This window comes from Glossina fuscipes, unplaced genomic scaffold, assembly GCF_014805625.2.
Source record: "Glossina fuscipes isolate IAEA_lab_2018 unplaced genomic scaffold, Yale_Gfus_2 26, whole genome shotgun sequence".
In the NCBI taxonomy this organism is placed as follows: domain Eukaryota; kingdom Metazoa; phylum Arthropoda; class Insecta; order Diptera; family Glossinidae; genus Glossina; species Glossina fuscipes.
Window position 1 is genome coordinate 6,662,430 of NW_023998421.1, and position 24,626 is coordinate 6,687,055.

The 24,626-nt window shown below is 33.4% G+C and overlaps 1 protein-coding gene across 1 annotated transcript in view; it reads right to left on the minus strand.

The window, feature by feature from the left end:
• LOC119635444 overlaps positions 1–23,272 on the minus strand; it is a 158,287-nt gene extending 135,015 nt beyond the window's left edge. The window contains exon 1 of the mRNA XM_038030252.1: positions 22,623–23,272. The gene's annotated coding sequence lies outside the window, so the exon portion shown is untranslated. The remainder of the gene's footprint in view (positions 1–22,622) is intronic.
• Between the last annotated feature and the right edge of the window lie 1,354 nt (positions 23,273–24,626).

The following is a 24,626-nucleotide window of genomic DNA, read 5'->3' on the forward strand; positions in this document are numbered from 1 at the left end:
CTTTCCTAAAGAGTTTATAGTTTTTTGCTGCATCTGTCATAGAGAAAATCGCACGCAATTTAGGAATTGCGCATGCAATTCAGTTGTTGAGAAAACGGGAAAAATTTGTTTCAGCTTAAAGTCAATTTTATAATTACTACCAAAATTTTGATCCCCAGGCAGAACCACTGATTTCTTACAAATCGCTCTCGGCCTCATATCGCTCCTTTCCGTCAATGAAGCTACCTTAACACATGTTTGTTTACAAAAGATTTTTAAGACAACAAAAACAAAAAAAAAAAAAAATTTTTGCGAAATATTTATGACGGTTTAGCTCCTGAAGCCTTATTGAAATATGTCCAACGTAGTTTCAAAAATAAAGCGTTTTGTCGGAGGCGTAGCCTTTCCTCCCTAAGCCAAAGTGTATTGAATCGTGTCAGGTACTAAAGTATACGACCTGGATGTTTGGATGAATACCATACAATTCCGATAGATACCGAAAGAGCGTAATCAAGACGCAATAATGTCTACATTCATGACACGACCACTGAAGCGATTTAGCAAATGCTGTATATTATGAGCTCCAGCACAACGTGTCCATAAACGAAAAAGACTAATCACAACAACTGAGCTCGAATCTCAGTAAACAGCAACATATAAGAGATGAGTTCAGAAAAAAAAAGGTTGAAAAGCGCTGACAAAAATATATTGTAATTAAGCTCGTGCAGTTACTCGGACTTATGGACTTTAGGACTAACATATTGTAGTGCTTCAGAGTTGAATTCTTTGCTTATAATGTTGTACTTTCAGCCTTCGACGTTAGTTTGCTTGTTAGTACTTTAAGCAAAAAACATGGCAAAAAAATGCTGACATCAAAACTGAGACCGTAGCCTTGAACTGCTTACTTTGAACTTTTCTTGTGCTTCGATGATTTTTCCTACAATTGCGTAAGTTAAAGTCTGCAATCTTAAGGGTGCGCCGATCCAAAATCATTGTTATGTGAAATCTACCTACTGTGCACGTATATGCAAATGCCAGGAGAGAGAGAACGACAAGGGAAGGTTATCGTTGAAATAAAAACAAAAACTATCTTAAACTTTTTTAATTTAAAATATTTATGAAGAAACAAAGAAATTATTTGTCTTAGGTTGGCGAATCTTGTATGTCCGTCCCGTTCCATAGCGAAGAGTGGTCCCAAAAAAAAAAAAAAAAAAATTATTTTCGCGACACTACATAGGGAATTAACAACACTCGCATATTTCCTTGCTTAGGAAATGGGTTAAAAAATCCTTAACCAGAAACGATTTAATGGTAAGCGCAGACAATCTTGAGAAAGACAGAAAAAGCAAATGCTATTGAGATAAACTGAAGACACATTTTGTGAAACATAAGATAAAATAAAAACCAGTGAAAAGAACAAAACCGGAAATAAAAAATCTAAAATAAACCGATACACGTACAAGGAAGACAACACAACTTAGTACACAATCTGGAAACTGTCATGGATAAATGCGGACAGATGTTTGTGTGCAATTGTTTTTTTCGATTCTTCATATTTGTTGTTGTTGCTTTCGCTGCTAAGTGTTGAATTGTAAAACATGTTGCGTATTTGGTAAATTTTGTTGATGTTTTTTTTCTTTGTCCAACCATTTCAGCTCTTGATGCTTATCCCTCATTTGTTTGTTTCAACATTAAGTTTATCGGGCTGTATGTAGAAAATTTGCCATTTAGTTGAAATATCTGACTATGGTGCGAGAAAAAAAGCATCTGCAAGGCATTAGCAAATAATGTTTTGTTGGGATGAATTTTAAATGTTATTCACTTTGCACAGTGTAAAACATTACATTCTAAATATTTGCTGAAACTCTGTTGCAATAAACGAAAGATAAGAAGAATATGACGGTAAAGTAATAAAAAACAAAAGGAAGAGAAAGAAAAAATAAAAGAAAACTAATAAATGTTGACAGAAGACGTTAGCGATGATGGTCTCTGTCTACTCATACATTGTTAACCATCTTCATCATCACCACCGTGTAAATCAATTTTCTAACATAGGACAAACGACGTATATTTTTTTTTAGAAAGATGAAGAAAACACTAAAAAATTCTACACCATATTGAATGACAGTTTTTCTGCACTGTTTGCGCCGGTCCGAATATAAATTCAGTATTGCTTGCACACTTTTTTTTGCCATATTAAATTTCTTGTCAGCGACACACGTACACTCCTTGCTGTTCTTATTCCACTTTACTCTACTTTAAGCTGAGGCTTTCTCAACACCAAGCAGTAAATAGTTGTTGATGATTTCACCGCCTGCCGCGTGAAGGAGCCCGTGTTTTAAGAAGTTTTTTACCTTATTTACATTTTATCCTGCTTTAGAATATAAAAGTAATGTTCGCGTTTCAAAATATGAAATATTAACTTCTTGCGAATTTTTCGTATTTAGCTTTGTGCAATAAAAGTTCTTTATGGTACTGGAAATTATATGAACACTTTTTTGGCTTTTATTGTCGCCATAAATTTTTTCTTTTTTTTTTTTGCTCAGAAAATATTCCTACGTACGGGTATAACAACAGTATGCCTGACGTGAAAGCCTTCACATGTTAGACCTTAAGAGGCTTAAGTTATTAGAGGTTCTTTTCGTTTGAGATTACGTCGTCATATGTTTTCTTGTTTCTTTAACGACCGCGACTTTGCAATGTCCATCAGTCATTCAAATCTCTTTCTCTCTCTTTCTTTTCCCTAACCTACTTATGGCTGGGAAAGTGTTATACGTACAGGCCAAAAACAAAATAAAGCAAGATCGTTTGCAAACTACAGATTTCTGTTATCAAAATTTCTGTCGATATGATAATTTTCCTTACTTTACTTTTTGCTCGTTATGATAGTCTCGACAAGCGAACGTTTTGAGGGGAAATACGCAAAAAATCAAATATTTGACAAAAAAAAAAAGCTTAGTAAGCGTCTCTTCAGCTGAGTGATTCAAGTAAGTCGCTTGTTCTATGTGATTACTGTTACTTTTCTTTTTCTATCACTTTGGTGGTGGTCTCTATGGATGCATAAGCACATTCGTTGCTAGATGGAAAGAATTGTTGTGAGTATGGGGAAAAGCGGGGAGATGGAAGTTGAAGGCACCCTGGCAGGTGTAAGTATTAAGTCTTTACTTTTAATTATGCACTACAGCTACGGTCACGTGCAGTTTGTGATTTGCTAATTTTATCATTTCTCTTTGGCCATAATGTAGTCTGTTGTTAACAGAAGGGATACCAACAAATTGTCTGGTTTCTTGAAAGCATATCAAAAGGCAAAAACTCTGTGCACCTATCTATCTACTGAAATGAATACGTGAATCTTTTCATGCAATTCTTTCCTGTTCATCATGATCGACCTCTTTTAGAACGATGGCAGAGTAGGTTCTCTCTTTTAATTCGAATTTGAACTTATCAATGGCTCTTAGTTAATGCCTTGGGTGCGCTGATTAACGCTTCTTTTCAATTAAAACTTTAAAAATTGCAGGAGATTTTCAAAATTAGATATTTCTTACCTGAAATTTTGTTATTTGCTCTCTCCTATGCAACTGCTGTAATAGAAAAATAAAACACGGATGACATTCATTCTTTTAACCCTTTCCAAAATGACTGTAGAAAAAGGAAAAAATTCGTTTTCCTTCTTAACATGAACAATCACTCAGGACATGTCCTTTATGATGGTCAGGAAGAAGGCGAGGAAGAAAGAAAAAAATGAGGAGTAACCGCAGCTTAGTGTACGCGCTGCTCAATTGGTATGTGGTATGGTTTTACCGACAGAGGATTCACTCATCGAACCGGGCTCAAATTTGAAGCCTCGAACAACGATGTGCTCGAGGCGAATCTTATCTACTCGGTTATGCAGCAGTTCGACCCTAAACCGAGAATTGCGTGAAAATGTTAGTTATGGCATGAAAAAGATCAAAGCAAAGAGAGAGAAAGAGCACGGGTTTCTTGGTTCTTTCCATAATACTTTTTTCTTGAATTCTCATTTGAAATGTTTTAAAAAATATTGCTTTCTTCCTTCATTCGCAATTTTTTCCCTTTTACACATTTTTCCCTACTAAATTATTGTTCCTGAGGTTTTTTTAGCTTTTCATACATAAACGGCTTGGTAACCAAAACTTTGAGTTGGGTTTCTGTTAAAAAATTGAATTTTTCTTACTTTTAGGATAAAAAGTCCCTCATTTTCTTCAATACGTTTTATTCATTTCAATTGTTTATGGACCGAACTTCACGGTATGATTCTCCAAAACTTTTCAATTCATTGCCATAGATTCATAGTGATGTGAGTGTATGTAGTAATAATTTTTTTATATTATTGTTTGAAACTTGTTTTGTATATATATATATATATATATATATATATATTTTAAGGTCAATTGTTCTCATATCCACCAATAAACCACCGCAACTGTTCACTTAGATGAAACTAAGCTAAGTTCACGGATGTATGTGAATAGCTATTGAATACGTTATAAATTGCAAAAAAATATAAAAGTTATTTTACAACTTGCTATCGCAAACGAATGAAAAAGCAATTAAAAAAAAAAAAAAAAATGACAAATTTTGAACTATGTCTTAAGGGGAAATTTTTTTAAGGAAATAAAAACAAAAATTTTTTCTTGTGAAAAAAATGTGTTCCATTTTATTTCGGATTTTTATACTCCATAAGAGTATCTTATATTTTATTTAAAAAGTAGTAGGAGGAGGGAGGGCGATTTTTAAGATAAGTTATGTTTATACAATAAACTTTGCAGTTTCTCGCTGTTGTGACAACAGCATAAGAATCAGTAAAACTCGTCAACATTTTCTTATGTTATTTTTTCTTATTACCCTAAAGCATATTCTCTTGATTATTTACTTCGTTGTTTTTGTTGTTGTTGGTGTTTTTTTTTGTTGGTCTTTGTTTCCCTCTTTTCTTTCTCGGCTCTATTCTGCACTGTACACAAATTATTACTTGATTGTATGCTTGAAAGAATATTATTCATATGTATAATCGTTAACGTTTATGTGCGTGTGTATGTATGCATATTTGAATATGTCAGGCAATAAAAGAAAGAAAGTTAATTTAGGTTAAAAACTCGCCGAGTAATTTTACGGGCGCATCTTGTAAATCTTTAGTGAAAAGTTTGAAATGTAATCAAACTTTGATAAATTGCGTTTTTTATATCCTCTGCTGCATAATGGATTGCATCGGATGGGTAAGTTTTCTCTGTCGTTACATAACAGTTGCAGATGCACGCGTTTGATAATTTCTGAAACTACAACCTTGCGTTCATACGTTTTTCTGCTCATCATTTGTCCTGATCTGTTCATCGGTCTACCCATCCGTTCCATCTCCGCCTATACAGTTAGCTGCACGACGGTTAATTTGCTGATATCCAAATATCCATTTGGCGATCCTTCCTTCTGCTCATATGCCTAACAATTCTTTGTCTTTCCGTTTTGCTTATCTACAGCCGTCCATCGCTTTATAGTGCGTCATTTTATCTGTTCACCTATTTGTTATCTACGTTCCCTTTCTATGGATGAGTAGTTCAGCGGTTATTTATATGATGTATTTGGTTCTAGGGCAGCAAGATTTAAACTTGACATGTAACATGCAAAAACTTCTCTAATTCGCTTACTAAGATTGATGGATATTGAAGACTTCCTCTAAAATGAAAATAACTTTTCAGCAGAAATTTTCTCGATGTTTTCTCAGATTGTAGTTTTGTCATCATACGCTTGCATTGCTTTGAGTGATGAATAAGCAAGTTTCTTTTTATGGTCATATCTTCTTACTTCAGTGCACTCAAGTGAGGTCGACTGAACATCAATTTTAAGTAGAAGCGACGAACAAAACGAATTGCGTTAATAAAAAACTGATTATTGTGGGCAACCTAGTGCTTTACTGCAGCATTGCAACAATGTGTTTCGCCACTCGGCTGCATCTATATATATATTATATATATATATATATATATTAATAGCACTTTAACTATCTATAGATTTCTTGTTTTATTTACATGGGCACCAAATATGGAGTATGTCGATTAATAAATTGCAGTACAGAGGAAATTCCTCCTCATAACGAATCTTCTATACGTAGCTCTTGTCGTCCGACTACTAGGAAGGGATGAGCCAAATGCTTAGAAGTGTCTACATGGTTAGTGCTCTAATGTAGTCATGGTTATTATTTAGCTTGCAACGTACAAAAAATGTGGAAAGTGACGCTAAAATTATAACAGGTTCGCATCGAAGATTTCATTGCAGACCGCTTGGGAATTCGATCGTAAAATGTGTTTGGTTTTTCAACTGGAATCCATTTTTCATTTCATTGTTTTTAGCGAAAAAAAGAAGAGACACGTGCTCATTTTCATTTTTGTGTGTGTGCAGAAACTGTTAATTGTGCACTTTAAATGTTGCCAACACTGGGAACAAGAGTTTCAGATACCCTATTAAGTATATGTCAGATATATGAACGAATAAATAAGTTGTTTGCGGTTTTCGAGAAAATTCATGTTTAGTTAAAAACTATTTGTTGCTTAATCGAAATAATTACTCGCACTGTCTATAGATGTTTGCCTCTGCACAGGTAATTCGCATGTTCTTAACTTCCGATAAGCGCTGGTATGCTAAATGGAAGCAGATTACCAAAAATCGAGAAGTTTAAAATCAGGTTCTGAGGTGCTTCTCTTGCTTATAAATGGACGTGTATAAACATTCATCATCCTCAACACTAAAATTTGTTGCGTGAACTCTCACAAGCCACTTTTTAAGTGTTCCATAGTTAATCGTTAATCGTCTCCGTAGTTTCAGTTGCGCATTCTTTCAGATTATGGTAGAAACTGTAGGCGAACTAAGAAGAGGGCAACATCGTTCGAAATCGAAATTTCAACTGTCAATGAAGAGAGAAGAAATGCAACCAGGGCGGCGCCAGACTTCCGAGACAAAGGTCGATTAGAAAAGAGGAAGAGAGCATGCTCTGATGCTTCAAATGTGTTTGCTGGAAAAGAAGCATTTTTTTGCCAGCCCACCGGATGTGAGATAAGAAAGGCAACAAAGGCAATATTCATGATCGGTTTAAAACAATGTAATTTTTGGATTAAGTCTTTGAGAAAAATTAATATAATTAATCTATAAACATAGAAGAAGAAGAGTCAAGGGAAAAGTATTTAATTTGTAAGTAAGCTGTAAGTGATGTTTCTTGAATGAGTTATAAATTGCATAAAACAAATACTTATAGAAATATACGTTTTCTTGGAAGCGGCTCGTGAAGATCCAGATAGGGCATACGTCCGCATCAGAATCGCAAAATTTTTCTTTCCTTGCAAGCATTGGAAACTGTACTATACAGATTGTAATTGAAAATAAGTTGAGGAACGCACCCTCAGTACGATAAAAAGAAAAAAACTTTGACTTTTCCTTCCATTGCATACAAACTTCAACAAATATAAGGAGTGGAATTTTAAGGTGCATTCTATGGACAGTCCTACAGACTATACATGAAGATGGAAAATATCGAGCAATTCGACTATAGAGTAAAAAATTTAATCCTTTCAGGACTTTTCTTGCCTTGTAGTGGGTATAAGAAGTTCGACCACTACCTTTTTTAAATTTTTTGCTTGTTTTTCTGTTGATTAATGTCTGAAAAAAGGAAAATTTTTTTTGTGTTTTTCTATTTTTATTTTTTTAAATAATTAAATTAATTTGAATTTATTAACAAAGTTTCCAACATTTTTTGTTCGTTGCATTTTCCACTTTGAGTTGAAATAACTGCGGTACGCAACAATCACACGGAACGTCAAGAATACAAGTGGTTTGAAGCGTGTCGTGAGCTTTCTGAAACTATGGACCTTTTGCGCATAACAAATGAATTGTATTAACAAATTTGAAAATAAACTGGCAAGTAATCAATTTTGGAAATGTGTTGCTATGGCTAATAAAAATAAAAGGGTTTGCCGAATTTGTGATGAAATGACTCAAAGAATTTATAACGGAAAATGTATGAAGCTATGCGCAGGAAAATGTTAACATTAGGAGAATGATTTGTTTCCACATGTTCATTGAAGCATATTTAATTTGAAATATTTTCAAGGCAGAATTTTTTCTAAAAATCGATTTAGAAACAGCTATATATATTATACCAAGAGTTATATGTGGCCGTAGGGAGTAGTATAAAATTTTTTCATAAATTATCCATATTTTTTGACAACATTTTAATGTCGATACATTCATGAGCAAGGAGAGAATGTTGTTTAAGGATAATAGAAAATAAGAAAGAAAATTATGTTCCCCTTTGACAAGATGGTAGGATATTGTTCAGCTTATTTTTAAATTGAATGGTTCCTCGTGATGGTTCGCTATTTTTCATAGGAAAACAGTATTTTGCATAAACATAAAAATACTTTCAGATGATTTGTTACCGTTGAGCGATTTTCTGTCAATCTTTCCTTTACATTTTTTTTTTTTAACAAACCATAAGTACCCACACATTTATATTGTGCTAAAATAAAAAATGTGTGACCGAACTAAGCAACTAGACGAAATTTAAGATTACACGTTAACTCGGTGTAGTTATGTATAATATTTTATTGGATCAAATTTAGATTGCCTTAAGCAGATCTAGATTTTTTTACGGAGAGATTATTTCGAACTAAATACGCATTTCGAGAAACGCATCTAATTTCTTCAGTTTTCGAGAATCAATAAAGTAACAAATCGCACATGAGCTCCTTTTGAAGAATAGTGGTTGGAGGAGACGCGATTACTATTCTAATTTAAGGCAAGAAAACAATCTTTCGTTGATAGCGTCCACCGCGACGTCGATTTATTTAATCATGGGAAAAATATCGCGAAGGGAAAATTAAAAAAAAACCGAATCAGATTGAAGAGAAAGTACGAAGGGAATTTAGTGGAATTGAAGAATGGTTGTGCATAATTTTTAAAAGAAGGAACACAATGTCTTCAATAGAATAGAGAATTGAAATTCGATAAGTAAAAACATTATATTCGTACAAGATCCAAATCGTAAAAAAATAGCGCCTAAAGCAAGAGTTGGGTGTATCAGTGGTTTTTATTGACAAATTTTGGAAATTCAAACTTTTTCGAACGACGTTTTCAAAAGATGTAGTGATTGTGAGAATGATACTAAAAATGGTCCGATCCAATCCGTGTTAACAGAATTGGTCGTTGAGACAAAACGCGAGTGTACCGCCATTAAAATATCTCAGAAATTTGCGGCCTGTACGTTGAACACAAAAGTACGTGCACAGCCGTCGGACGAACAAACGAATAGACAATTTTATATTGATTCCGAAAATGAGTTTGAAGCGTCCAGTTTTCGTAAGCGTTTCTGAGTGTTAGCGTACTGTACCTCAACAAATCTCATAACGCAAATTGCGGTGTAGGACATCAAAAATTAAACAGTTCAATCCGCCCGAAATATAAAGACTAATCTTCGTTTAGTGTCTTCAAAAGGGTTTCAAAATATAGTAAAGGGTGTTGGGTACATACCCGTACAACTGGGTGTCTTTCCACCTTACGTTGGTAGGCAAAGAGGATGATTTGATTAAAGGGAAAGAAAAAAATGTAGTTTATTTCAATTCGTTTCATCTCCATCTATGTTTTCTCATAAAACAACAACTTTTATATCAGCTAGTCAATGTAAACTTGTGTGCTGATATAGATTAAAAAATCCTTTATTGTTGTATGCTAGAAAAGCATGCATCCGTAATAAACTTCAAATTTTATATTTACATGAACACAATTCAAATACAGACTCTAGCGAAAATATTTATTTTTCTATTTAATTTTTTAGAAACAGAATGTTCGGCAGCTGAACAATACTTGAACGAGAGTCTGAATTTAACATCTGTTCTATATTAAATTATTAATAAAAAAAATTTGTAATTTTTTCCGTGAATTTTTTCATTGAGTATTAAATCATTTATGGAATGATGAATTAGTTTTACGACTTGTGTTATTTTCATAGTTTCAACGACACGCTTGATAGACAATGGGTTAAACGAATGCCTAGCCAATAGCATATAGCATATATATGTGCATGGATACATACACACACACATATATATATATAAAAATAACTAAATAAATAAACAAATATATGTATATGTATGTACGCATGAATTAATATATATATACAAATGCATGTATGTATGTGTAAACATGCAAGCAATAGGTGTAGAAAAAAGTTCTCTGTATTGAAACGGGTTACTTTTGACAATCTGCCTGTCAGGTTGATTTTTTTCGAAATTTCAGTTATCGACAACTTCAACATTGATGTTTGCACGGTATAAGTTCCCAGTAGTTTACAAGCTACCGTTCAATGTTAAATAAAGTGCCAAAAGATGGACGACATTTGAGTCACTGCAGTTGATTTTGTTTTACACTAAAAAAAAAAAATCATGCTAAAGCTACGAACTTGATTGATTTGGCTTGAGATAAAATTATAGTAAACTACCAAACAGTTGAAAAGTGGTTAGTGAGATTTTGTAGAAAACATTTCCGTCTTAAATGTTCGTATACGTCTGTCTATCTCCAGCAAAATCATCCGAGGAAGTAATTTTAATCTGTTCCTTCTATTTACCCATGGGTCAGAACGACGCAATCACATTTAGTAGACCAGCAGCTCAAAAAAGCGGCGAATGTGCGAAGATGGGTCGGTGGCTATTTTATCTCGAAAAATGAAAGTTTCTGCTTACCATCCGACAAACGAGAGAACATCATATACAGTAAAGGGGAAGTTTCCGACTATTAAGCTTTGCAACAACAAGTAAATTTTGAATAAAGTGTAACTTTATCAATGGAGAATTTATTTGTACATCTAATATACACATACAGACATATAGGCAGATACACCTTGGTATATAAATATCTACGACCTTTCACGGTTTTCGAATATACACCCAATCCAAGCAAAGATCGAAACCGCCTATTCGAAATTTTGCGAACCATCTTCTGCACGTTCGATCAGAAATTGTGCCTTCATCGAACGCTTTAAAAATATTTCCATACGTTTCTGTAGGATTTCTTCCTTGCTGCGCTGTGAACTGTATCAACCGCCATGCGTACACCATTTGCTTCTCATCTAATACTAACACGAATCATATTCATTTCAGCACATTTACTAGGTTAGTCTACAGACATTCAATGTTAAAACGGGAGAAACAATTATACGTGAAATGAATGTTCGCATACTTGTTGAATCTTCTTATAACCGGAACAGATAGAACTTTCCAGTAGACCTAGTATGTATATATGTGCGTGTATATGATGTGTATGTGTGGACATTGGTTTTAAAGCAATCCAAATCTACTTTGGTAGGTGGGCGTAGGATGTTTGCTTTAATATTTACATTTTGTTATCTCATCAATTTGAAGTAATCGGTAACTAACAAGCTTAGTAAATATAAGAATAAAACAAAAATACAGTGAATTAGTTACTGAAAAATAAAACTTAGTTATTTTGGCCTTAAAATAACTTAAGAGTTCACTTGGAGAGTGATATGACACTGCACTTGGCGGTTCATGTTCTTATGTCACACGTTAATTTTCGTATTGACGTTATCCCTGTCTACGTGACTTGTACTTGAAACTTGAACTGATTGTCCATCGCATCATGCGTTTAGTGTAGGGACCACGTTTCTCACTATAAGATTCTTTGCTGACTCTTTAAATGTTTTTAAGAGAAAATTGACCTTGTTCACGAAAATCTCAATTCGTCCGATACCGGCAGCAAGGCGATTGCTTGGTGCTTAGCGCTTTCTATGCACACAGTTTATATTAATGTGACTATGTATGTTGGCCTATGATTTTATAGTGGCGAATTCAAATAAATACATAACAAAATAAAGAAAAAACAGTAAGAAAATTTTATTCGATCATGACCGAATCCTATATACGCTGCTGCGTATAAGATTCATACTCTATAATGTTGGGTGGGCGCGGCGTACTAGAAGTGATATTGTATATGTGTGGTATTTTATGAGTAAAAAGTAGAAAACACCGAAAGCGAGGCTGCTAACAGTTTTCTTGCATGGACTCGTGGGCGTTATTGCCGTGTCCTTTGGGTTGCTTGGCCCATTTTCAAATTTTTTAGCAAATTTTTTTTGGCCACGTGCTCATTTTTGCGAACGGGAGAACGTTTACGGCGTATGCTGTACAGTTGTGCAGACGGACCCCCTTAGGTGTATTCCAAATTTGAAACTAGCCAAGCATCTGTATGCTTTACGGGGTTTGTGAAGCATGCTTTTGCGTTTTTTAAATCTATCTGTTGTAGCTTAAGAGTAATGAAAACCACATCCGTATTCCTTTAGAAAATGAGGGGCGCTTATGTAAAATTATTGGCTTGTTTTTCGGCCGATTTGACTCATTTTCATTTGGTCAAATGTTTTTGCCAAGCTTGAAGGCCAGAAAAATGTTTACAACAGGTATTGCACAGATGGACAGGCGGATGCTTATATAGATTCAGAATCTGATGCTTATCAAGAATATATATACTTTGTGGGGTCTCTGAAGCCACGTTATGGGCGTTGCTAATGTTTTAACAAAATGTATACAATGGGTGATGTGAAAGGTTTTCGCGGTTTTTCGTCACAAGATGGTATTGATGCGTATGTATTGGGCAACACTCACCTGATTGTCTCAAACGAACATGTGCTGAAAAGGGGACATTTATGATGATTTTTTAATATAAAAAAACATGCCGAAAAATTTGTGAAGTGTACGTCAGAAAGCTGTGAATGAACGAAGGGCCCACGACGAATGGTTTCTTTGATCACGTTGCGGAAATTTCGATGTCTGGTCGGCGAGTCACTGAAAAAGTCGTTGAACATCAACCACATGACAGAGCAGGCTACAAAAAGAAGCTCAAGAGAAGATCAAAAAATCGCGGAGAACTTTCATTTCGCCCATTACACCTTATCCTTCCGCGATGGGTATACAAAGACTTAGGATGTTAGCGAAACCTTCGCCTTATATCTATTGTTTAAAAGCTTACAAATCGAAAAACTAATCTAGTCTAATTTAAACTTTGATAATAAATAAATGCACAATTTCGATTTAAAATAAATAAATTTATAAGTATACTTACATGCAATGAAATTGTTATTATTTCAATTTCGGTTAACCACTTGAAAAAACATCTGATAATAACGTTTTCATAGTGAAAAATACTAGAGAAAAAGTTTGCTAAAAAAAAAAGTTAAATAACTTAGTGAAATTAATACGCATTCCTGAACAAATTCTCCCAACATCAAAATGAAAAATAAAAAATTTGTTTTAATTCGATAAACAGATGCAAAAAAAAAAAAAAACAAATTCCAAATACTTTGCAGTAACGTTTTTATTTAATTTTTTATTTTTATAGTTGAGAGAACACGAAACAAAACTGTTTTTGTTTTATTTGAAGCGAGTCCGAGCGATTAAGAAATTCCACAAAGGAAGAGTAATAAGAAAACAATAAAAATTTATCGTTTTTTTATATCCAGAATATTATACTCATGTGAGTTAAATAAAATACTAAATGAGTATAATATTCATTCTTAAGAATTTCTTTTTTTCTTTTCCATTATCTTAAAGTTAAATCCTTGAAGATTTATTTTTTTCGAAATATTTCATTTTTATTTATTTAAATTGCTTTTAAAGTTGAATTTAATCTTTGCACTTTTACTTTGAGTTTGAAAGAGGGCGAGAAAGAAAGAGAGAGTAAGAGAAGGAAATGTTTATGACTTTATTGATAAAAACTCGTGGGGTGACTGTTCAGCAATTAAGGTCAATTTATTGTTTTTATTTGGTGTTATGAAAATAATAAAAAAACATGAAAAAGCTTCTAATGGATGAAACGGACGATAGAAAGAAATAAAAAGAAAAACTTAAAAGCTACAACAAATAGTTCGACAATGAAATGTGTGAATTAGCCAATTGGAAAAATTTTCAAGTGTCGAGGTTTGTGTTGGTGCATTATTATCTCAGCGATAGCTAGGTGGACTTCAGTTTGGGGTAGAAGCACACTCTCTAAGCTTTTCAGTTTTTGGGATTTAGATAATGGCAAGATGCGATATTAAGTGTCAAAGCCATTTAATTGTTTTTGAATTTATTAAAGTGTAGCGGTTTGGGGTGTACGTGCTGCTACATACTTCACTAGCTATCACAATTCGATTTTACTCTACTCGGTTGTGGCTGCAATCAGGAGCCCGTCGGATTGAGAGAACATTCATTTGGCTGGGTGGCACACCCTACCCTTTATGTCTTGAGCCATTTCTGTCCGACCATCACCAAGTTACATGTACAAAAAACACCTCCTGAGTGATTGGTCATACTAAAAAAAAAAGAACAAAAACATGACGATACGATTATGTCGTTTGAATTGATCTCTGTGAGCAGTTTGAGAGGTTCCGTTCAATAAAACCCAAAGAATTGGATTGAAATTTGTGATTTAAATAAAATGGCAAGACGTGCTAAGCCATTATCCTATGAATGAGCCCAGTTATTGAAAAGGAGGCTCAAGCTTTGAAAATAAGCATGTGAGTTCCAGAGTTGCCAGATGTTAGCAAGATTAGAATGGTGGCTGAATTCAGACTTTAAAATAGAGTTTAAATATATAAAAGTCTTTAATAAGACCGTCAGATAGATGGATTGTGTCTGTTTCTTGTTGAGACCGAAATTTCACAAAAGTTAGAGAAAACTTTAAGGAGTAATAAAGATTTTCAAGGCGTCTAGTAATATGTCCTATACAACTGGTGATTAGCGAAGAGATTACCCGCGATTCTTCAGTAAAACCTGAAAGCCATCACTCAAGAGAGTTAAACAAAATATCAGAATAAAGTAATGTATTCGTTATCTTCTTCTTCTCTTTTTCTTTCTTTCCTCTGAAAGTCTGTACACAAAGGATTTGCTTAAGGCGAGACACTTGAGTCGTGATATTTAATTGAAAGAATTTGAAGAAAAGAAACGAAAAGACTTTTTATCAAAAAAAAAAAAAAAACATTTTTACGTCTCTATATAAAAGCGATTATAGTTTTATATATAACATCCACGCTATTGTAATTTCACAATCCCAGGGTTGCGAATTTAACTGGGAGAATATTAGTTGGAGAAACATGCAAAGTGAAAAGGAGTCCTACTTACTGGTACATTGGGTATATGCTTTTGATTCTGTAAACACGTCGAGTTAACACACGTATAAAGCATCCGTAGAAAAAGGAAATACACGTTTATGCAAGAAAAATGAGCAGCGTGAATTTACTTATATATAAATGGGTGTTCAATTGTGAAGTGTTGCGACGCACGAATATTACTGGATAAGCAAAGATTTAGGATCTTGTAGGGCACTTTCGGATAAAGGTGGAACTAAGTGCTTTCTTTTTCTCTCTGTCAAGCGGTGATGCAGTTGGCAGACGCACTTCGTCAGAAATTGTCGAAACCAAAAGTGCAATGTGAAAACGTGCACCACAGATCGATCTATAACGCAGATTCATATCTTACCGATTCGTATAAGGCGGCCAAAAAATTATGACCGCATTCGTGGAACATCAGAAAAGAGGGTCATATATATATATATATATTTTTGAATTTGAGACGGTATTAGTATTGTCAAATGTTTCACCTTCGATAAATAATATAATAATAAAGTGCATAAAAGAATAGATTGATAAATTTTTCTCTCTCGAGACGCAAAGCTAGGTCCGCGCTTGGTTTTATAAAAAGGTGATCCAAAGAGCTTGATGATCCCTACATTACGAAAAGGCTTTACATGTGTTTGGTTAGACCTATACCTGAGAATGCCTCTGTTGTGTGGTCTCCTTCATATAGGTGCTACGTAGATTCAATTGAATCTGTTCAAAAACAATTCTTGCTGTTTGCCCTTAGAAATTTGGGTTGGGATCCGTTTGCCTCTCTTCCTCCCTATGAAAATAGGTTGCTTCTGCTATCCTTACCGTCTCTTGAGAAACGTAGGTTTGTTCTTGGCGTTTCCTTTGTGATCAAAATAATAAATGATACTATTGACTCGCCTTCATTACTTGGTGAAATAAGCTTCAATGTCCCTAACCGATTCTCTAGGCACTTTATCTTGGTTAAGCTTAGTCAGTGTAAATATAATTATGAGCTGTCTAATCCGCTCAGAGTAGTTTGCAAGAACCTAAATGACGTCTATCACTTATTCTCGTTATCGGACTCTTTAAAGTCCATTAAAGCAACATTGCTTAATACGCGCGATTTACCTATGTCTTACTTAAACTAGTTTTTATCCTTAAAAGTCGTTACGATTCGAAAATGAATTGTTGTTAAGTATTATCGGTTGCTAGGCTTATGCATGTTTGCGATGGCTTAGGGGTTCATTTGCAATTTGGTCCTGTACCGGTTGTAAGTGTGGCTCTATGCTGGTTGTGTACATGCTTTTTTTTCTTTTTTCTTTTTTTTTCCGTCTTATTTGTTTCATTGTACTTATACTAAGTTTTATTATTAATTTAATATAAGTTTTGCTTTTAGTGCCAATTGAACTTGACTGTTATTTGTTTAGTCGAGTTTCATGTATAAGTAGAATTAAAAATAAATAAATAAAATAAATAAATAAATTTTTCCACATTTCTTATGAGAGATAAAAAGATTGCATTTGTACAACCTGAGCGACTGGTGCTATACCAGTTTATATGACACGGAATCAATCTGTCATATTATATGCAAGTCCACTGTACTGTTAACGAGCTTATTTGAAAATGATGAAACAGATTTTAAGTAGCAAATGAACTTTGTTTTAACAAAATTTTAAATTTTTATTATATTTTCCCCGAAATATAACATATATATATGTATTTACTTTACATCTGATGAACAGAAAACGAGATGTGATAATTGACTATCAAAAGATGCGATAGCTTTTTATATTAATCATGCATTTGTATAAAATTCGTATTGTAAAAGTAATCGATACAATTGCGAAGTAAAATGAGTGTGATATACCGAGAGGCAGAACATCGTGAGTTTTTAGTATGAAGAAATTCTGATCTATATAGCAATACTCGCTTGTTGAAACTATGCTTCCTTTCTTACGATGATATCCAAAGATGGGTTATTTTAAAAGACCGAGTTTTGTTTCCCACCGGAATTCATAGTATTTCTAAAAGATGGGAGAAGGAATACCTAGCGAAGGATAATATTTTGAAAAAGTACGTTCATAATCAACTTTTAACAATGCAGCTTCGAAAATCGGAAAGAGACACACAAGTTAGCTAACTTAAACTTGAGAATAGACTGCAGACATATATTGAAATAAACCTAAAAGGTATGTGTACGAATTACTCGATCTGCAAGATGAATATTTTCATGCTCCCTCTTTCTAGCAATTTTTTTTTTTTTTTGAATTTATCAAATACCGAAAGAAGAGACAAACATACCGACATTCTCGAAAGATTCTTTATTGCAAACCTTCCAAAGTAGGTGTTGATAGAGTTATTTAAAAGTTTCATTGAAAATTCCGTTCATTGACATGCACATGTCAATTCTGTAACTCTTCAGAGTCTTTGTCTATTTCTCATTTCAATTTATCATTCAACCCACAAGCATATAGTGTAATCATTATTCACGGTCACTTTTCTAGACCTTCGTTTTCGCAACATAGTTTCGCAAATTTCATAACTTTTAGGTTTTTCCATACAATTTTTCGTTTTTTTGTTTTTGCTGCCAATCGAAAAACAAACGAGCCGAGAAATTCAAGTATTTGCATTTTGAATGTTTTATTTATTGCCCTTTCACCCCTAAGAGTTGTTTGAAATTCATTAAAATTCTAAAACAGATGAGCAGAAAAAAACAAAAATCACTAAGCAAATATGAACTGAAAATTGTAGAAAATTTTTCGAAATTTTCAGGTCGCATTGGTTGTCTTTTGTTTTGCATTTGCCTCTTTTCAGGGTAGTATTGTTATTGATAAAAGTAGAGCAAAAAGAAAGTAAGCCTCCGTTACGTTGTTGATGTCGACAGTTTTCATATTTGTAATATTTGCATAAAAGTGCAAATATGTCGGCACATGTGGACACAGCTCACCAGAAACATTTGGTTTATACCGACATTTTGTTTATTTATTTATTTTCTGTTGAAAAATGAAGAATCAAACTAAAGGAAACCTACTTCATTAAGAGCAGATAGTATTGCTTAATATTTATCCGTAAGGCCTTTGTCTAGTGCAGGACGTAACATAGCTTGTAGATGTGTATATCAACATATGATAACAAAGTCTGCGTATGCCATAGAGAGCAACATTTAATGTATTAATAGGCTAGACGTAACAGTATAATGGGAATATTGCTACACAAATTTGCTTATTGACACGTTTCAAAGTTTGGAAATTTTACGTGTCGTGAGTGTGAGAAAAGCCTAAAATTTAGTTAATCCATCCTACTCGAAACATAATGACATCCTGTGCAAAATTTTTGGGGTTATAAACTGCAACTAAGTAAAGAAACTAAAACTACGTCCTGCATAAAGATTTGAGACAAATTTGAGACAATAATCATTATACATCAGAAGACGAAAGATACTTCCTAAATGTGCGTTGTCGTATATTGAAAGTCTCAGTAGTGGACACTCTAATGCAACCTGAACGTTCAACATACCGCCATTCCCACCAGTACATTTACCTTAGTCTAAAACATGTCAAAAATTTGGAGCCAACAAATGTTATCGGAAGTGTAGTTTTGAAAGTGTAATTGTAATGAAGTATGCACAATAGAAGAAGGAAATCACAACAAAGTTGAACTTACAAAATTTACTGTAGTAAAGACGCATATAGACGTGAATCTCGGACTTTTCTAATAAAATTGACAGACTATGAAAAACAGGATTGTAAACTTAATTTGCATATTGTAGACAAAGTTCTGAGATCGAAATCTTGATATCAAAAGACTTCGGCAATTTTGTTATTTCTTTCTTAGTCAAAGCGTTGCCCACATATGGTCGGTGAATATATGGTGAATATAAGGATTCTCCTCACAGAGAAGCTTAAGAGGATCAGTTAAAGGGCTACCGGATATCCAAGTGAGATAGGAATCGTGACTACCAAGTCGGTATTCGGGTTTCCAGCTACGATCAGCGTTCAGCGCACAGCCGGCACGCACCGATTGACACACACATTCAATATGCTCGTCTCCCTCTCCCTATCTCCTTCGCCATTTTCCACTTCTTTTCATTGACTAATTGATCAAATCAAAAAAAAAAAAAAAAATTTATTCGCTTGAAGCGATGAGTTTCTATACCGGGTACCTTGAAAGCGAAGTATTGCAGATTTCATTGGGCAATCGGGTTTATCATTAAGCTCAGCTTTCAGATAGCTCAGTAATATGTTTATATCATCTTTTTGATTTATATATGCTAGGACACATACACATCAATGTTAAGATCAACGTTCGCTTTGCGTTGTAATGTAAAGCGTTTTGCCTACTGGCCATATTTTGGCCGCTTTTAAACTTGGCCTCTATCCTCTTAGTAAGAGTACTTATGTCAATTTCAACTTTTGCCCATTTTCTATGCACATATGAAAGGAAATATGGTCGTTTGGCATTTGAATCATATCATCGTGCCGTATAAATGCATTTTTATGGGTAAATTTCCAGTTTTCTAAAATTTCATGGATTTCAACAAAACGCCATATATAAGAATTATTATGGTTGAGTTTTTGTTTTAACATCTTTCCAACTTAACGTACGGCATAAACGAAAACACACTTGCGTATATATCTTCAGGGGCTAGCATGTGCACATATGCAAATATATTTGAGCGTGGGAATATTTGAATTTAAAATAAGTTTATAAAGTTTAAGTTAACCTTGAGCCGAATTTCGCAATCCCATCAGTAGGGAAAATTAATTTTCTTCAGTTATAGAGTGAATATTTAAACTTCACACTTGGATTCTATATATTTTTGACCTACTATTATTATAAGCGAGTCATGGAGGAGTCTTCAGAATTGAAATTAGTCACGAAATTATTGGCGTTGCGATCTGCTTAAAGATGAAGAATAGTTGAGAGGGCTCAAGTTGGGAGAGATTTAAAAAGAATAACTAATTCAGAATATCCTCATTTTTTTGGTAAAGAGTATAAAAAGACTAATTTTCCCCTGTCGGTTTTGGTTTTTTAGCTATGCTTGACTTTTAAGCGTATGTAAATGCGCCTGACTGTAGATTTATATAAATCTTCTCACTACGTTTTAATAAAACGAATATTAAAGTTAGGCACGATTGTATTCAATAAAATATCCTTTGCAGAATAGAAGAGCAAAAAAAAAAACAACAACAACAAAAATAGAGAAAGTTGAAATACGTTTAGGGTTAAAAAAGATTAACATAAATATTTTTTATTGTTTCGAGACCTTCGGTTGGCTATGAAAGCAATATATTACGATAGTATAAGGCTCTCGTTCATAGTGCGTTTTAAGATTTAATCCGGAATAAATTACTGAAAGCGTTGTAAAGATGTGAATAAAAAAAAGGAAAAACGATAATAGACCCTTCGACTATTTATTTACCTTGCAAAAATTGATTTACATCACGCTATGCTTTTCATTGAAAATGTAATTACAATTTATTTTAGTCTTGTTTAAGTTTTCATTGATATACCCTTTACGTTTATCCCCTCTATAAGAATAAGTTCACTTTGACAAAGCGTTTCCAACATCGAGAAGGGAGGTGCAGAAACACCACAACGTTCTTCTTGATCAACATCAAATTCACATCTCTGTCCGCCTGTCCCTTTACGCATCTTTGTATTGTGTGCGATACATATTCCCTTCAACGCAACTCATAACACATTGGTTTTAAGTTTATCTCGTATACCATGACGAGTACAACGAAAAAAAATTTTCAATTATTTTTCTGAGTGGAATTCTACAGTACTTGCGTAAGAATTGAAAAATCGGCCAATCCAACGACTATGGGTATACAAGTCTCGGTCGCAGTTGAACATAATTTTCTTACTTGAATTGATTTAATTTTAAAATCCAGAGTGACCTTATTTCTCTTTAAACAGTAATAAGAAATTAAATTTACAAATCTTAACCTTGATTAGCGCTTAGTTGGCGTATGATTTTTAAAAGTAGATTTCTCTCAAACAATATAGAATAATGGCCTTGAATTATTGAAAAGGCAAAATGTACAATGACGGCACAAGCTAATGAAAAAATGCAGCCGCTTTGGGAAATTGTGCCTGAGTTGGATAAAACTCGCCGTATTCAAGTTCATTAAACGCCAAATTCTTGAAAATGTAAGATATGGTGTGTGGGTTACGTTTCCGTTTACCTATTAAGCAACGTTAATATGATCGAAAATCTGTTTGTGTCAATGAATATTACACTAGTACCCAACAGTGGTTCTACTTTTTAAAGTACGCAACTGTCAAGATATGTTTATAACATTTTTAACAACATTGTTTGTTATTTTCATTATCTATTTTTTCAAAATAAAAATGAAAGGGCCGATACGTAGATGTCGTCTTTAAGAAAAAATCACTGTTCCTGTTAGTAGATGCAAGATATTTCACATCCTAAAGATGTCAAAATGCACTATAAGCACTATTTAGGCAAAAAATTTGGGAGGAGAAGGCTGCTTGTGGTAGAGTCAGTGGCGATGACACAATACCAAAATTGCTTGAATCGAACTGTGAATTGCTCCTATACCCGTCTTTTCCATATCTTGCTACTAGCGATCACTATCTGCTTGCATATGTTAAAAGAATGCAGCGGAAAATATTTGGATCAACCAGTGACGTCGTTGCGGGAACTTAAGCACATTTTGAAACTTTTTTGTATAAAAAAGGTTTTGAAATACTAAAGAAGTGTTGGAATGATTGTAATACAATTGTAGTACAATTGTAAGAAAATATATTGATGAATAAAATCGGATTCGGTCCTTTTGTCTTACTTAGTATAGGAAATTTTCGACCGATCTACAATCTTTTCACGATTCTCGGCCTTTGAAATAGGAAATATACACAAAATGGAATCGAAAACTTGTTAGCTTCGCATAAATATAGTCAATTGTATGAATTTTTTCTTATAATCTTAGTCCGATGATATGGTTTATATATCTGAATCAATTTTGTTTGTCTCGAAAATAACCTATTATGAGAAAAACAACAGTGGCTTTGAAAATATAAAAAAATATGCAATTCTTGAACCAGTTTCATGAGAACAATGAAGTGCACCTGCTGTGAGTATCTCGCGGTTCGGGTGTCGTATCAGCAATTTTTTTACGACTAATTATATCATATATTCGCCCCAAAGGGCTGCTCCGGTTGTTGGTTCTCTTATCTTCCCACATTACTCTTTTCAACAAAATCCGTAAAGTAAGGCAAACAAAATTTAATTTATTTTCAATAATTCGCATACACATTACTACGTTATTTCGTCACTCATACGCTGTGTAAGCTGCAAAAAAAAATAGTTTAGTGTTGAATAAATAAATGCCCGCCTTTGCTATATGCAGAGAAACAACTCTATGAACTCAATCTCACTTATATATGTATGCGCGCGTGTGTATGTGTGCGTGTGTGTGTGTGTGTGACTTTCACATATAAATTTCATTTTATTATTTTATTAATACTCGGAAAAAGTAAACAGAATTACCATAAATAATGAAATCGCACAATATTGAATCAAATCCAAAAATTACAGGCAAAAGCAATCTCACTCAACTGCTTATAATCGTTTAATAGCAATGAAGAAAATAAAAAAAATAAAAGAACGCTTTACGTACTTATAACTAGCACATTGATAACGCTTTTTCATATTTTTCGTTTTTTTTTTTTTGTTTTTTTCACTTTATACTTTTTATTATTTCATTATGCATTGCAAGCACGTATACGTAATGTTTATAAACCATAACTCGCGCGGATATGCGTAATGTTTGAAAATAAAAATATAACGAGTTATTATAATTTTTTTTTGTTTTTCCAATAGTCTGTGTTAACATAAAAATGCATCCACTGCCGTATTTAAACTATAGATTTTTGCCCTTTGTAACCCCTGATAAATTGAATGCATTGTTTTGTGCACGCACGACGCATATCCTTTTGCAACTTCCGTTCCGTTACACACTTTTTTTTTAAAGTATTTTAAACGTTATCCAGCTATTGTTGTTTCTGTTTAAAGAGCTGCGGGTGTTTATTTTACAATAAACTAACATTATTCTTTGTTAGCGTATAGATGTATGCATGTATGACCATGAAATCATACGTAATAAATGCAATAATTATAAAGAATTTCTTATCACTTCATTTCTCTTCATTTATTTATTTTTCTTGTATTTTTAATTAAAAATTTTTTATTATTAAAAAAAACAAAAACTTTTAATTAATTATCATTATTATTAAAATAATTTGTTTTTATATTGTTGGCATAAATGTTTTATAAGAAAAATAATATACGCGCTTTAACTCCCGTTAAGTCGATGTTGTCGATGTTAACGCCTTGAATTGCCGCTGAGAACTAACATTTGCGCGTCTCAACATAACCTTTGCGTTCTATTGCCTTGCAACAAATGTCAAATAATATTTCCCTTGTGTGTTGTGTGAAATTAGTACAATTCTTTTATTCCTTTTTTATTTTCCATGTGTAACGGTTGATATAATTGAAATAACATAGCATCCACTACGTAGCTGTAGGCTATGCGATAAGAAGTTTTCCTATAGAAACTGTCGCCTCATTAATTAATAGGTCAAATCTGTAGATGATGTTACACTTCTCACAATGATAAAATTTGTTGAGTAATTTGGCAACAAAACGTGTTGCCAAAAACATTTGTTTGCTTCGCCGTGGCCTCATGATGATGATATGTATATATTGGCTTTCTTTCAACATCTATCAATGACATTTTATGTTAGAAACATTTTGTAGATTCTGTTGATAAGAACTTTGGGAATAAATTTTTTTTTTTATGGATTCTATTGTGGAACATTACGTTCGATAATTATGTTGCTTACATTTAACATGAACATTGTTGGATTCTGTTTTTATAAGGGAAAATTTTCACATACATTAAACAACACAAAGTTGTTGTTCTTTTTTACGACACATTTTTTTCGTTAAACGTCTGTTATTTATTTATTTATTTATTTTTTTTTTGTACCGTATCGTAGGAGTTGAATGCACTTTATCGAAGAACTACTCGATGATGATAAACTTACAAATTATATAATGGAAAAAGCATGGATAAGTTTTATAAAAACTAAGAAAAAATATCTTCTCATACCTGTGACTATTTTATATTAAATTATGGCGCTATATATATGTACATGGGCGATAATAAATAATATAACAAACAAATGGAAATTATTACTTCTTTACTATATTTAAAACACTGATACACCATAAGTTACCATAACGTACACTCCATTAAGTACAGTAAGCGTACACAGCGTACATATGTAAATACGTCACCCTTTCGTTTAGCATGGAGAGGAGAAGTTTTCAGCCTAAATGACAACAAACGAGCTCTAATATATTCAAGAAAGCCAATAAGTAGACGAGAATGCAATTTGGATTGCACAAGATGTTGCTATAAAAGATGACACGGAGCAATCGAAATGTTACGCTTAAAAATGAATTCCACTTACAATTAGGCTGACAAGC